The sequence below is a fragment of the Petaurus breviceps genome, unplaced genomic scaffold (assembly GCF_028583685.1).
Source record: "Petaurus breviceps papuanus isolate PSGF00001 unplaced genomic scaffold, PetGlider_PUasm1.0 90977, whole genome shotgun sequence".
NCBI lineage: Eukaryota > Metazoa > Chordata > Mammalia > Diprotodontia > Petauridae > Petaurus > Petaurus breviceps.
In genome coordinates, this window is record NW_027187391.1 from 11,168,606 (window position 1) to 11,183,284 (window position 14,679).

A 14,679-nucleotide genomic window follows, 5' to 3' on the forward strand; every position below is an offset into this window, starting at 1 on the left:
TCTTTCTTTCTTTCTTTCTTTCTTTCTTTCTTTCTTTCTTTCTTTCTTTCTTTCTTTCTTTCTTTCTTTCTTTTTTCTTTCTTTCTTTCTTTTCTTCCTTCCTTCCTTCCTTCCTTCCTTCCTTCCTTCCTTCCTTCCTTCCTTCCTTCCTTCCTTCCTTCCTTCCTTTCTTTCTTTCTTTCTTTCTTTCTTTCTTTCTTTCTTTCTTTCTCTCTTTCTTTCTTTCTTTCTCTCTTTCTCCCTAACTTTAGCACAGTGCCTGGCACAAAGTAGCAGTTTAATAATTGTTAGCTGATTGATTTATTCAATTTGTTTAATTGAAAGCAAAATGAATATACTCACAGAATATGAATGTAAAAACAAATGAAGTAATATGGCATGGTGGAATAAACTTTACATTCTAATGGAGGAGACAATATGTACATAAACAGATACATAAGATAGGTACAGAATAGATAAAAGATAACTTTAGAGTGGAATTGGTAAAAAAAAAAAACTAGAGAAGATGGTATTTGAACTAAGTTCTGAAGGAAGACAGGGATTCAAAGATGTGGATATGGCTAAGCAGAATGATCACTTTTTAGTAATAGTCTTTCAAATTCATGAAAACAGGTAGCATTTCCATCCCTCCCCATGCAACCCCCAAATCTCTTCTTCTCTAGGCTCAATACTACCATTTCCTTCAACACTTCCTCATATGGCATGCACTTGAGAACCCTCACTAGCCTGACCACCTTTCTTCCTCTCCAATCCTTCCTAAAATGTATCAGCCAGAAGTGAACATTATAATTCAGATGTAGTCTGATCAGGACCAAGGACAGGGGGACTATTATAGCATCATAGGATAAGAGAATCCATAAGGAATCATATTTCTGAAGAGTTGTAAGTCTAAACCCAATCATTATACAGATGAGAAAACTGAGTCCCATAAAGGTCAAATGATTTGCCCAGGGTCACGTAGCTGGTAAATGCCAAAGGTAGACTTCGAACTCATTTATTCTTAATTCCAAGTTCAATCTTTGTCTACTAATCTTGGATTCTATATCACTCATATTATGTTGTAGGTACAATTAGCCTTTGTGTCCCCATTACACAGTGCCTGGCACTTTAGTAGGCACTAGCTTGGGAGGGCCAATGGTACAAATCAAATAAGAGGAATGTTAAAAGAGATAAAGTCTTAATCAATTTTATAATTATGTAATGAGAAATGTGTGGCTATATAGTAGCTAGTATTAAAAACACAAATATTTTGGTGACTTCTTCAGTCGTTTTTGATCAATTGACTCTTGTGACCTCATTTTGAGGTTTTCTTGGCAAAGATAATAGAGTGGTTTGCTATTTCCTTCTTTAGCTCATTTTGCAGATGAGTAACTGAGGCAAATAGGGTTAAGTGACTTGCCCAGAGTCACACAGCTAGAAAGTGTCTGAGGCCAGATTTCAATGCAGGAAGATGGGTCTTCCTAGCTTCAGGCCTAGAACTCTGTCCACTGTACCACTTAGCTGTCCTTTAGTGGATTACACACTCAATGTGAACCCACAATATGATATGGCAACCAAAAAAGCCAACACACTTGATGTACTCTGCTAAAAATGCCTGGCACATAGTAGGGACTTACTAAATGTTTATTTTGCATTTTTGATCTCAAAAAAGCTAAAACAAACAAAAGAAAAAGAAACTTTGCAGTGTAGACTTGTCATACTCTGTGAAGACAAGATGGCATCAAACACTACTTTCAGTACAACTTAATAACATAAACTCTTGAATATCAAACTGGAGAAGCTACCAGCCTGGGAAATGAAATGGGATATTTTTCCTAGTGTGATTGTTGGAGCTTTTCAGACAGGTTATTATATGTATTCCAAAAAGTACATTGATGGGAAGAAAGGAGGTGCTGGTGGTATTTCAATTGTACTTATTACTTTATGTCCTGCTCAACTATTATGCTACTTACAAGGAGCTCAAATGTGAAGAGACAAAAATACCAGTGAGAAATGAAAACACCTGACAAGAAATTTCATTTCTAAGCTTAGATAATTTTTTGCAGTTATAGCACTCCATGGTAAACATCATTTGATGCACTAATTAGGGCCAAGAACCCCTATGTCTGCATTTAAAAAAAAAACAGCCTCCCTTCATTGTCCTTCCCTTTCTTTGCCAGACTTAACTCATTCTCTGCTTTCATGCTCTGGCCAATGCTCTTATAGAATGTTGCTGATTGTGTCATTAAAAGAGTCGATTGAAGACCCAAAGACTTGAGTCCCAAACCTAGCTTTGCTACTGACTACTTCTGTGACCTTGCATAAGCCACTTCCTTTCCCATTATTTTAGTTTCCTCATCTTTAAGAAAGAGAGTCTTGGAACCGATGACCTCTCTAGGATCCTTATCAACTCTGAACCTATGCCCTTGTGATGCTCTGTTGTTGTCCTTCATTCTTGTAGATGACCAAAGTGACATCACTATGTTGGGGTCAAGGTATAGTATGTCTGACTGTGACTGATCTGACCATTAAAGCTCAGAAGACTCTACCACAGATGGGGCACAAATAATCCACATGACCATTTGGAGTTGAGATGTCTCTAAATTTGTGAATCTTACATTTCTTTTGGGCTACTATAATTCTGCTTTGCTCACAGAGCACAGCACCTTCTTTGATGTGGGTATGCCATGCCGGGCTGTCCTGTGTCAGTGTCTCCCATGTTATGAAGTCGATTTCAAAGTTCTTCAGAGAAACCTTGAGAGTGTTCTTGTATCCCTTCTTCTGATCATCATGTGAGCACCTGCCTTAATCACTTCCATTTGAATTGTTTTAGGAAGATGATTAAGATCACCTGGCAAGATAAGACATCTGACACTGAGGTCCTTTATCAAGCTAAACTGCCAAGCATTCAGACTCTGCTGCAGTGGGCTGGCTATATTGTTAGGTTCTCTAACTAGACAGTCACTAAGGTCCTTTCTAGCTTTCAATTCTATGATTTCATATCCATTCTCATATACCTTCTGTATTTCATATATAACTTTATTAAACCTGAGTTGGTCTTTGAGTTCCCTATTCATTTGCTTGTGTCTCTAAAGACAGCTTCATCTTTTCTGCCTTACCGAAATAATCGCCTTTTGTCTTCACTTTTTTTCCCCTATAAATCTCATCTTTTCTGGGCCGACTTCATCTGTGGAACTTAAGGAAATGGTATCCTATCTTTTCTTTCTTTCCTCTGAGCCCTTTGAAGATTGTTTTCCTGAAATCTGGGGTACCAATTAGATTATGCTCAGCTTTCCACTTCTCTGTTAAAAATTTTAAGAGGAAGAATCACTTTCTTGTAAGCTTTTCATCAGTTCCAGCCCAGAAGCTAGACCTTCCTCTATGTAAGAATCAGATTGAAGATAACAATTCCTCTCACTACTTCTTACACCTTTTGAAGGATGAAATTATCATTAAGGCAAGCCAAGATATTAACTGTTTTGCTTTTGCAGAGAGAAAGCGCTAGTGGGTGTTTGGAAATTTGAAGTGCCCCAACGCTACTCTCTTCCTCCACACCAGGTTTATTAACAATAGCTAATGCTCCAGTATTTACATAGGACTTTAAGAGTTATGAAACATTTTACAAATATTATCTCATTTTATTCTCACAACAACCCTGGAAGGTAGGTGCTATGATTATTCCCATTTTACAGATGAGAAAACTGAAGCAGATAGAGGTTAAATAATATGTCTATTATGCTCCCAATCTAATTCTTTTCTTGTCTATATATATCATAATGTCAATTTTTACTTATTTTTTTCCTTGAGGGAGTATATTAAAAGCCTCCTTTTTAGTTAAACCAATAATATGAAGAAACGAAAAGTTTTTCCATCTTAAGTCCTTTCCGGACTTTCTCTCTTCTCTTAAACCTAATCCTTTACTCTTAGAAAAGAGCATAAAAGGTCAAGAAGGAAAACCAAGGCTCTGGAAAATGGATTAGGAACCAAAATGAAACCAGAAATATGTCCCATCTAGTTAATATCATAGCCTCCCCCTTTCCCTTGAAGGGATTAGAGTTATGACCCACATAACTGCAGTACCAGATTTCCTCATTTCTTAAGGGGATTAGGATATTATCAATCAGGGGATAGAGATCCCTTTCATTATTTTTAGGGCAGTACTCAAAGAGGGACAAGTGATTTTTAGAGAACAATTATCCAGGAGCAATCCTGAAAAAAAAATCAAGTGACTAATTGTTCTCTTAGAATGAAGTAGACCTTAAACTTCATCTTATCATATTGTGACATTTCCTATAAATACTATTTCAAAATGTCTTGTTAGATATGAGTGAGGCTATAGGGAAAATTTGACCATTTGTGGATTTCTTTTTCTCCAAGATAGAAATGTTTGGATTTAGAATAGCAATAAGTTAATTAAAAAAAAATATTTCTAACATACTTGGGCCTAAAATTCAGAGCATAAAATTAATATTTGTTCTTTGATACCCAAAAGCTTTCCACTTTGCCTTTCTTCCATAGTCCCTAGATTTCCTTACAAATGCTACTCCTTCCTTTTTATTAGTTTTTTTTTAAGAGTAAGATTTTTAAATGTCTTTCACAGGAATATTCAGGCCAAGGGTCCCATTGTACCTTATTATATTAATATCTGTAAGGTCAAATTTATCTCCTAACTTTTGAATTTCTAGGGTTTTTTTTTTCATTTTTTGAGGGGGAAAGGCAGGGCAATTGGGGTTAAGTGACTTGCTCAAGGTCACATGGTCAGTAAGTGTTAAGTGTCTGAGGTCAGATTTGAACTCAGGTCCTCCTGACTCCAGGACCATTCACTGTGCCACCTAGCTGCCCCCATCCAACTAACTCTATCCAGCCAAACTGGCCTTCTTGCTATTCCTTACATATGTCATTCTTCACACCTTCCTTCTTCCATCCCTATGCCTTTGCTCATACTGTCCTTCATACCCAGAATGTCATCCTTCTGACATTTATTAGCTTCCCTAAAAGCTCAATCAAGTTCCGCCTTCTACCTTTCTTGATCCCCACCTTTTCAAACTCTCTCCCAGGCTTAAACAAACATCCATTAAATGTATTTGATTGAACATAGGAACAGTTTTATGAATTTTTTAAATGTGAAATATGAGTCATATTTATCAAGTTACATTTGCCTCAATAGTTAGATTTAGGATTAGATGATACCACATGTTTTTCTTTTTTCTTCTTTAGTTTCAATAAACCCTCAGCAAATAACTGCTAAGCCTGGTTAACACAGAGTCAGATATTTGTGTCATGTTTTCAAGCAAATCTAGATCAGGCTGTAGTCATATGACAAGATGAGGCTTAAATAGAACCAGTTTGTTAGGCTTAATTTCATTTTAAATTTCTGCTTGAGAGACCATTTGGTGCAATGGATGGAGAGCCAATCTCAAATTCAAGAAGAACTACATTCAAGCCCCATTTCTACCACATATTCTTTGTGTGACCTAAAACAAGACAATTAATTTCTAAGTGCTCTCAGCAACACTCTAAGACAACATGCAAACTTACATTGGTAAAAATTTTCTCACCAAGGAGCTCCCTATATCACCAGAATCACAAGCCCAGTCCATATTCTATTTTTGCTTATGGCTTCATTCAAATAGAAAATTAATCTCCTTTCTTAACTATTAAAATCCCAGAAAGAATTAAGCTATCCAAAAGCTATGTAGGTGTTTTCTTTCTTTTAAAAATAATCTGTTAGGGGCGGCCAGGTGCCTCTGCGAGTAAGAGCACCGGCTCCAGTGTTGAGAAGACCTGGAGATCGAATCCCGAGCTCGGACACTTAGCACCCACCCAGAAACACCTGGCCGTGTAACCTTGAGCAAGTTACTTAAACCCGATTGCTTAAAAAAAATAATAATAATCTGTTGTTGATACCTTTTGTCTGTCCCTCACAGTCATTTTGGGGGGAGGGGCGGGGGGGATCTCTCACCTCTGATTGCTTCTTGTAACAAAGAAAAATAATTAATTACAAACATCCAACTCATTATTGATATACAATATATTCTGCTTGTATATTCCCTCTCCTCTGCTGTTGGAGGGAAGAATATTTCATTATCTATTCTCTGGGAATTATACCGACTTTTTTTGTTTGTTTTGTTTCAATTTTTTGGTTACTCTGAGTTTACCTTCCTGTTGGCAATCTTTTTATTAGCATTGTTGTAAATTGTTCTTTTGGCTTATTTCACGATCCATCAATATACTTTCCCTTATTCCCTAAGTCTTTCCCTTATTATTCTGAATTCCTCATATGTATCATTTCTTATTGCTTATAACATTCCATTATAGCCAGTAAGGTACACATGCCTTTAATCCATGTTACTGGGTTAGGCTGAGGCTGGTAGATTGCTTGAATTTAGGAGTTCTGAACTGCAGTCACTGGTGACCATCAGGTATCCAGATTGCCCAGCACATGTATGGTAAGCTTCCAGTAGCAGAGGACCGCCAAGTTCCTGAAGGAGGACTAAACCAGGCCAGATCAGAAAAACAGAGCAGGTTGAAACTTCTGTGCTAACCAGTATTCAGATCAGAACTGTGAATGGCCACTGCATTTCCAGCTTGGGTTGAGATAGGGATATTCAGTCTCAAAAAAAAAAAAAATCATTACATTCCCAGACCATCCCCCCCCTCCCCAATTGCTTCTCAATTGATTAGTAACTACTTTATTTCCAGTGCTTTGGAATAAAAAAAAAAACTACATGTTTTCACCATGATTGCTCTCCTTTCCACAAAAACATTTTAATGTGGAATAAGAGATCTTATTCAAGTGAAAATTATAATGGTTTTTAACATGTAGGCGAAATCCAATGGCAGCAAAGGAATCAGCATAGATGAAATTCCCAAGTATGTTGCCACTGTTATGAATTCTGCTACTTTATAGTTCCCCCTGTCACATACTGGCTATGGGACTATTGACAAGTCTCTTACTCTTATTGCCCTAGGCACCTTTCTAAATTATCGAGATGATGACAACCTGCATTATTAGAGCGATCCCTTCACCTAGGATTCCCCTATACCAATGAAATCACAAGTTCAACTCCTATTCTGTCTCTAGCCCTCTGATACATGTTACAAAGGAGTTGCAATCCTTTAGACAAGCTAAAGAAAACAACAACAACAACAAATTCCATCCCTTTGCAAAATATCTTTTTTCTGTATTAGGTTGATAGAGCAAAGGGACTGAAAGCTGTCCTGTTCATAAGAGATATCCTTTCTCTCTTTTCCAGGCTCTTCTTACTTTTCAGATTTCTTTCTTCATTAGAACCCTTCTCACCTTGGAAGATGCTTCTACAACCATTCTCCAGTAGCTTTCTCACTTTGGAACATCTCTCCATCTCTGTGACCCCTTCCTCTGATTGGTCAGTTCCTCTTAGAAGCTTTGAAGTGCCCAAGCCTACCATATTTATTCCTTCACTCCTCTTCAGGCTCTGCTCTTGAATCTCCAGACTTCTTTCTCCAAGATGCTGGCATATAGTTTGGATTTAATAAATCACTTGTTGACTTGATTAGAATTGGTGTTGTTGTTTTTCCCAATCTGTGGTTTACCCACAAATATGTTAATTTTTTTTGTTCAGTCTTTCAGGCATGTCTTACTCTGTGTGACTCCATGGACTTTTTTGTCCATGGGGGTTTTCTCTGCAGACATGGTGAAGTGGTTTGTCATTTCCTTCTCCAGTGTGCTATCATTTTACAAATGAAGATTTGAGACAAATAGGGGTTAAATGACTTGCCCAGGTTCAAATAATAAGTATCTAAGGTCAAATGTGAACTCAGATCTTCCTGACTCCAAACCTGGTGCTCTATCCACTGCACCACCTAGCAGCCCCATAAAGATGTGAATATACTAGAGCTATAATTATTGTTTTCCTCAGATATAAACAAATAGATCATCCACAAAAATTTTCAGACTTCTTTCTAGCCATTAGGAGCCATAATATATGGAATAATTATAATCTACAGTTTGCATATTTTTTTATTTTTGCTTTTTGGAGGGGGGAAGGTATGGCAATTGGGGTTAAGTGACTTATCCAAGGTCACACAGCTAGTTTTTGTGTTAAGTGTCTGAGGCTGGATTTGAACTCAGGTTCTCCTGACTCCAGAGCCAGTACTCTATTCACTGTGCCACCTAGCCGCCCTGTATAATGTTTTACATTTAAATAAACACCTCTCCCAGGAAGCCTTCCCCAAATGCAGACTCTAACCTCTTCATTCCTTCACTCAGTGGTCAAAATAATCTTCCTGATGAACAGGTAGAACTATGTCACTCTACTACTCTAAAGTCTTTAAAGTGTGGGTCCCTATTGTCTTTAGGATGAAACACAAACTTCCTTAGTCTATTGGTTAATGCCCTCCATAGACTGGATCCAATTCACATTCTGAGCCTTATTTCACAGTACTTTACTTCACTTACTGTATGTTCTAGCTAAATCAAACTATCAGCTGTTCTTAGACATCACCCTCTACTGTCCCTTCTCTACATTATAATGTTAATGGGGTATAAGATCTTCCCCATCCATTAATAGGCCTCTTGTGGAGCCCATTAAGGAAAGCTTGCTTAGTGGAGACTTTCACACCTTTGGTTAATTTCTAATTAGGCACTGAGTCATGAAGGTTGTGATGCCCTCTGGCTCTAAAAAGGGTATATATATATATACTCTGAAGTTAGCATTTTGCTGTGGGGCTCACTCATTGGAAGAATGTTCTTGTGAACTGATCAGATGAGAACCTGGGTTAAGGACCCTGCTGGCTTTGATGTTGGTGCTTCTCTCTCTGGTAGCTATGTATGTATTTGTAAAGCCATGCATGAGCAGCTCTCCTAAGGACTGCTGCTGTGAACAGCTTTCAAAGTTCTGATTACATAGTATAGCAAACTCTCTATTTATTCAATAGCAACTCAGAACAAAACATTCACAGAAAATCAAGCTACAGCGTTTACAATGTTACAGCTTATCATAGAAAATCAAAATACAGCATTTACCATGTCACAACTCAACAACTTATCACTAAAATGGCCACATAGTTTTCACCAAAGTGGTTACATAGTTTTCAACAAAGTACATTCATTTAGTCAATCACAAAATTCTTAATTCAATCACAAAGTACAAAAATCAAAGTTCTCCACCCCTAGGTCACAGTAAATCATAATCTTCTCAGTCAGTACACAGAATTCAAGTAAAGTCTTCTTTCAGCTTAACTCAAGGCTGGCTCTCAGCTTCCATGGTTCCTCTTTCATGTTCCCAGCTCCAACTGTCACCTGGGTTCAAAGGCAGGCAGCTCCCAGTTCCTTGTCCAGCTCCTTGCCCACTTCTTCATCCAGTCCCTGTTCCATATTGAAGCGCACAGAGTCCAGTCTACCTCAAGTTCTTCACAGTTCCTGTTTCTGAAAAGGCAAAGCTTAACAGAGCCATAATAATATTCATGCACATTGTCAGCACCATCATCAATTCACTATCTGCCTGTGAAATCAACTCAGACCCACCAACAAGGTCTGAGAATTCAACACAAATCATCGACATAGAAGTCAACACAGACCCACAAACAAGGTCCAAGAGGTCAGCATAAATCATCAGTAAAATCCCAGGACCTCCAAAACCCTCCTCCAGGACTTCTGTAAACATACAACCAGAAAATCCTCTTTCAGGGCTTCCAGTAAGATCCCAGGGTTTCTGTACAAAGTATCTCAAGCAAACATCAACACAGAGCAGACAAACAGAGTGCTGGGATATCACAAGTTTTCTCCTCCTTGATTCTGCCACCACAAGAGTCCTTTTCTCAGTTCTACTGCCTCTAGCCTGGAAATTCTCCTTATATATGGTCATTAGCTCCTCCCCTTCCTGTTGCAGAAGTTCATTAGTTTTAGGGCTCACAAGTTGTGGGGTTCATACATTCTGTTTCTTAACAGACTTGATACAAGGCTCAAAAGAAATTTGAACTGAAACAAGGTGTTAATTCAATAACTGAAACAAGGTGTGATCTACTTCGGTGCTTGCAATTACAGTATTACCTTGGTCAGATAGTTGGATCTGTCTGCTGGTCTGTGTTAATTTCTCAGACAGTTAGAAGCCTTGTCTCTTGGTCTTTATTTTCCTGCTTGTATTTTCTCTGAAGTTCAGGGTGCTGTTTTTTCCCCTGAATGAATGAATGTAATTTTAAAAAATTGTTGACCCCTTGAACAGCTATCTTTCCTAGTAATGTAGGAACCTGTACTATCAGCCATCCTGGGTATGCCATTGTGGTTGCCGCTACATACGTTCATGGAGACTGCCTCCCATGTTAAGAAAGTACTTTCTCTTCATCCCTTCTTCCTTTGTGCTCAGTCTCTTCCTCCTCCAAGAAGTGCCTCCCATTCTCCCATCTCAGTCATCCTTTCTTCTAAAAAAAAAAATATAACATTTTGTCTAGACCCTTCCTTTGCTCTTGTCACATTTTATTTTATATCAAGCTTGTTTGAGTATATCTTATGTCTGCTACATTATATTGTAAGTTCTTTGAAGGCAGTCAATTTATCATTTTGCATATTTTTATTCCCATTACCCAATACAGGTATTGATATATAGCTGCTCAAAAAGATTTGCCAAAATTACCTTGTATTTATTTTATATATATTGTACATATACTTCTTATGTTTCTATGTGTATTTATTCTTTACCCCAATAAGATATAAATAATTTTCTTGAGGGCAAGGATTATTTTGCTTTTGTCTTTTTTATCCCCAGCACCTAATATAGTGTCTACCTCGCATATGATAAGAGCTTAATAAATGCCTGTGGACTGACTGGGTACATAGTTGACAATAAATGTTTGTTAGTTGATCAACAACTGATTGACTTGTTTATTAAGCCTTTGAGCACTACAATATGAAATAAATTGAACTGATACAGGGATCAGAAGTCAAGGATATCTTGAATGTAGACTGTGACCTCTAGTCCCCAACGTTAGCAAACAAAGAAGTAGGACCACTTTCCTTTTCCCCATCCATAACAACCACTCATAACTGACTAGCCATCTAATATTCTCTAAAAAGATAAGCCATGGGAAAGATTGGAAATAGGCCATCCACAGTGACATCATTTGGTATAATTATGCTTTGGCAATCCAATTCTTCATTTGTGGTGGGAGCATGTTGTGCAGGACTATCCAAAAGGGAAGCACAGCTGGAGTAGCCTTTGTCTGTCTTTCTGGCATGGTCTTGTTCCTGCATGCTATTGTTTCAAAGCATACATTTTTGGCTGGCCAATCAGACACACTGATGACCTTTAACCTTTTCCAAAAGACACTGCTGGAGATGCTAATTGACACTGACCTCAGAGTATCATGCTGGATAGAACCCTAGCCAATTGCTTTTTTTTCCCCTCATTACCTTGATTCTTTATTATCTCATGCCGATAAACTGGTTTGTGGATGTTCTCCATTGTGACTACAGCCTAGCAACCAAGCTTTTGTGAGCCAATGTTTACCCCATTTACAATAAGCCTCATTTTCAGTTGAATCTGCTTCCACTCAAGTACTCAGTACTTTAAATGAAAAGGGACCCTATTGTGTCTGTAATAACATACAACTGAAATAGGTTTCATAAACAAGAGCAAAACATAAGGCCTGTATATGTAAAAGAACAATGAGAACAAAGCCTCTTACTAATATTTACATGCTTGAACCTTTCAAAAGAGGAATGACAGTCTTCAATATCCAAAGTTCAAGGACCAATTGTACTTAGAGATTGGATTATCCACTGAGCTTGGGAACATCACAATATCTATTCCTTCGTAGTGGAAAAGACAATATGGAGATGTGGAAACTCCAAGGGTCAATGGAAGTACTTGACTCTTTTGCAGATAAAAGCAAAGCAGAGGATTTATAGACTGACTACTGAGTGGGAACACTACCTAAAAAAAATGAGCATGCTTTAGAGTCTATTATTCTACTCTAGAGCTCCAGAGGTGATTCTCATTCCCAGACAAATGAGCCTCAAGTATTCAGGATATCACAAATAAAATCTGGGTACTTGGAAAGGAGAAGGCTATTACTTCATAAAAGTTTTTATCTGTTGGAATGTTGTGCAACTTGGGAGATTAGGAGGATTGTTGAATCATAACAAAAGAGTTGAAAGGGACCTTAGACCAATCCATCTAGTCCAACCCTCTAATTTTACAGTTATGGAAACTGAGGTACCTAGAGGTGAAGTGATTTACTTAAGATTTACAAGAAATAAGTGCTGCTATGATTCAAAGTTTTCTTTTCCTTGGAGCACCCTGGACATGACTTGATAGTGAAACTGCATGTATCACGTCCCTCCTCAGAAGATAATTTCACCTGCTATGTCACTGAGAAAATCAAGGTCATCTGAAATAAGCCCCCTATTTTTCCTTTGTTTATCTATTTGTTTTGGTCCAGAGCTGTGATTTCACAAGCATGAAGAAATTTTACATGAACTCCTTTAGTGGAAATTTCCTCTACCCACTGATGCACATTGACAGCTCTCTTATAATCTATAGTCTTAGATTTAAGTGTCACCTTGAACAACAAGAAAGCCATTTGTCTATCTTTCAAACTTGCCTTTTTCTATTGATGGCCCCACAACCACTCCATGTTTCCTAATTTCATTATCTCAGGGTTAAACCTAATCCTTTCTTCTCCTTTCCTTTTCATAGCCAATCAGTGATAATTCCTATGGGTTTTATATATCTGTGATGTTCCTCACATCCAGCCCTTTCTCTCCACCATACTGACCGAAGCTTTAATCATTTCTCACTACTATAATGGATTCATTGTTAATTTCTCTGACTCCGGCCCTTTCTCCCATCTAAATCCGTTTTTCACATAGTTGCAAAATAATCCTTCTAATACATAGGTGTGACCATATCAATTCCCTGTTTAGAAATTTTTAGCAGCATTCTATTTCCATATCTTCTAGGATAAAATGCAAATTTATTCAACTAATAATTAAATCTCTTTATAATCTAATACCCACAACCTTTCCAGCCTTATTCCATACCACTCTTTCATGCACTGGATGTATTGAATTGCTGTTCCACAAACATAATCATTTCATCTCCATACTCTAAAATGGAGATGATAAATACAAGGCACTTCATATGCCTGGAATGTACTCACTCCTCATCTCTGCCTTTCAGAATCCTGGTCTTACTTTAAGGTCTAGATCAAGTGCTGCCTCCTCTGTGAAAGCTTCCCTTATCTCACCAGTTGTTAGTGTTTTCTCTCTTTGCAGTTCTCCTACTGTATTTATTTATGTAAATTCATCAGTAGAGTATAAGCTACTTGAGGCCAAGATCCATCTCATTTTTTTCTCCCTAGCTCCTCACACAGTGCCTTGAACAGTATGCTTAATAAATGCTTGTGGTATTGAACTGAATCAAAATTTCAATAGACAGAAAGAAAATCCACTTTCTAGATGGGGTTCCAAATGATTCAGTATCATTTTCAACATAAAAAGAACAATTCAGGAAGTGGTGATAGTCATTTTTCATTGCAAGAAAAATCAGAGATAATCCCTTCAAAAATATCATATTCTGGTCTCTCCCTAAAGTTGTTTAGGAAGAGAAAGGGGGTGGAGGGACAAGTTCAAGTCAATTACTTGTTACCTGTTTGCAGCTCTTGTTAAGCCTTCATATTAAAGAGAATTTCATTATTGGCTATATTTTTTTTGATTATTTGTGGTATTGAATAATATAGAATCATAGATTTAGAACTGGAATGGACTCCAAGAAGCAACTGAGTTCAATTTCCTTATTTTACATATTCAAAACCTGCAGAACTTAAGCAGCTTGTCCAAGGTAAAGAAGATAGTGTCAGAGATGAGATTTGAACCTAGTGTCAGAGATGAGATTTGAACCTACATTCTCTAACTCCACAGACAGTGTTCTTTTTACAATTCCTCTCTCTGGGACTAAAGAAAATTGACTTTACAGTGATTTTATTCTCCATGAATCATTTATCTAAAGGATATAATAAGCCTTCTTTCTCTTACCTCAAGTACTTATTAGTACTATTACATATTCTTTTTGACCCCTGTTAAGTCAGATCAGTTTTCTGCGAATCACTTTCTAAAACATTCTAAACTTGATTGATAACCAACCAATAAAACATTTAAATGATCATATATGAAACCACAACCTTTATTATATTACTTATAAACTCCATCATGTTAATATTAATCTCTTTTTTCAAAGGTAAGCTACCTTAATTCCAATTCTTTCATTTAAGATATATTCCATGTAATGTGCATTTTATATAAGTAATAATGTTAATCAGTGTTTATCAAAAGTTCATTGCAGAATCTATGAAAATACTAGTTTTGACAGAAAAACAATCTACAAACTTTATTGCCACCAAACATCACCAAGTGTCTGGAGAATCCTCTATTTGATTGAGGCAATGCATTCCTGAGGCATTGCAGTGAAGATAGAGCCTATTAGAAATCAGAAAGGAAGTAGAGAAGATACTCAAAGAGTGTTCATGGTGAAGCAGGTCAAGTAGTCAAAAGGAAAGATGATTTTCTGTCAATGGAGAATGTAGATACTTTCTCCACAGTTTAAACAACTGGCTCTTGTAATTGTTTTTCTTCCTTCCTTCCTTCCTTCCAACATTCCCTCCCTCCCTCTTGTAATTGTTTTTCTTCCTTCCTTCCTTCCTTCCTTCCTTCCTTCCTTCCTT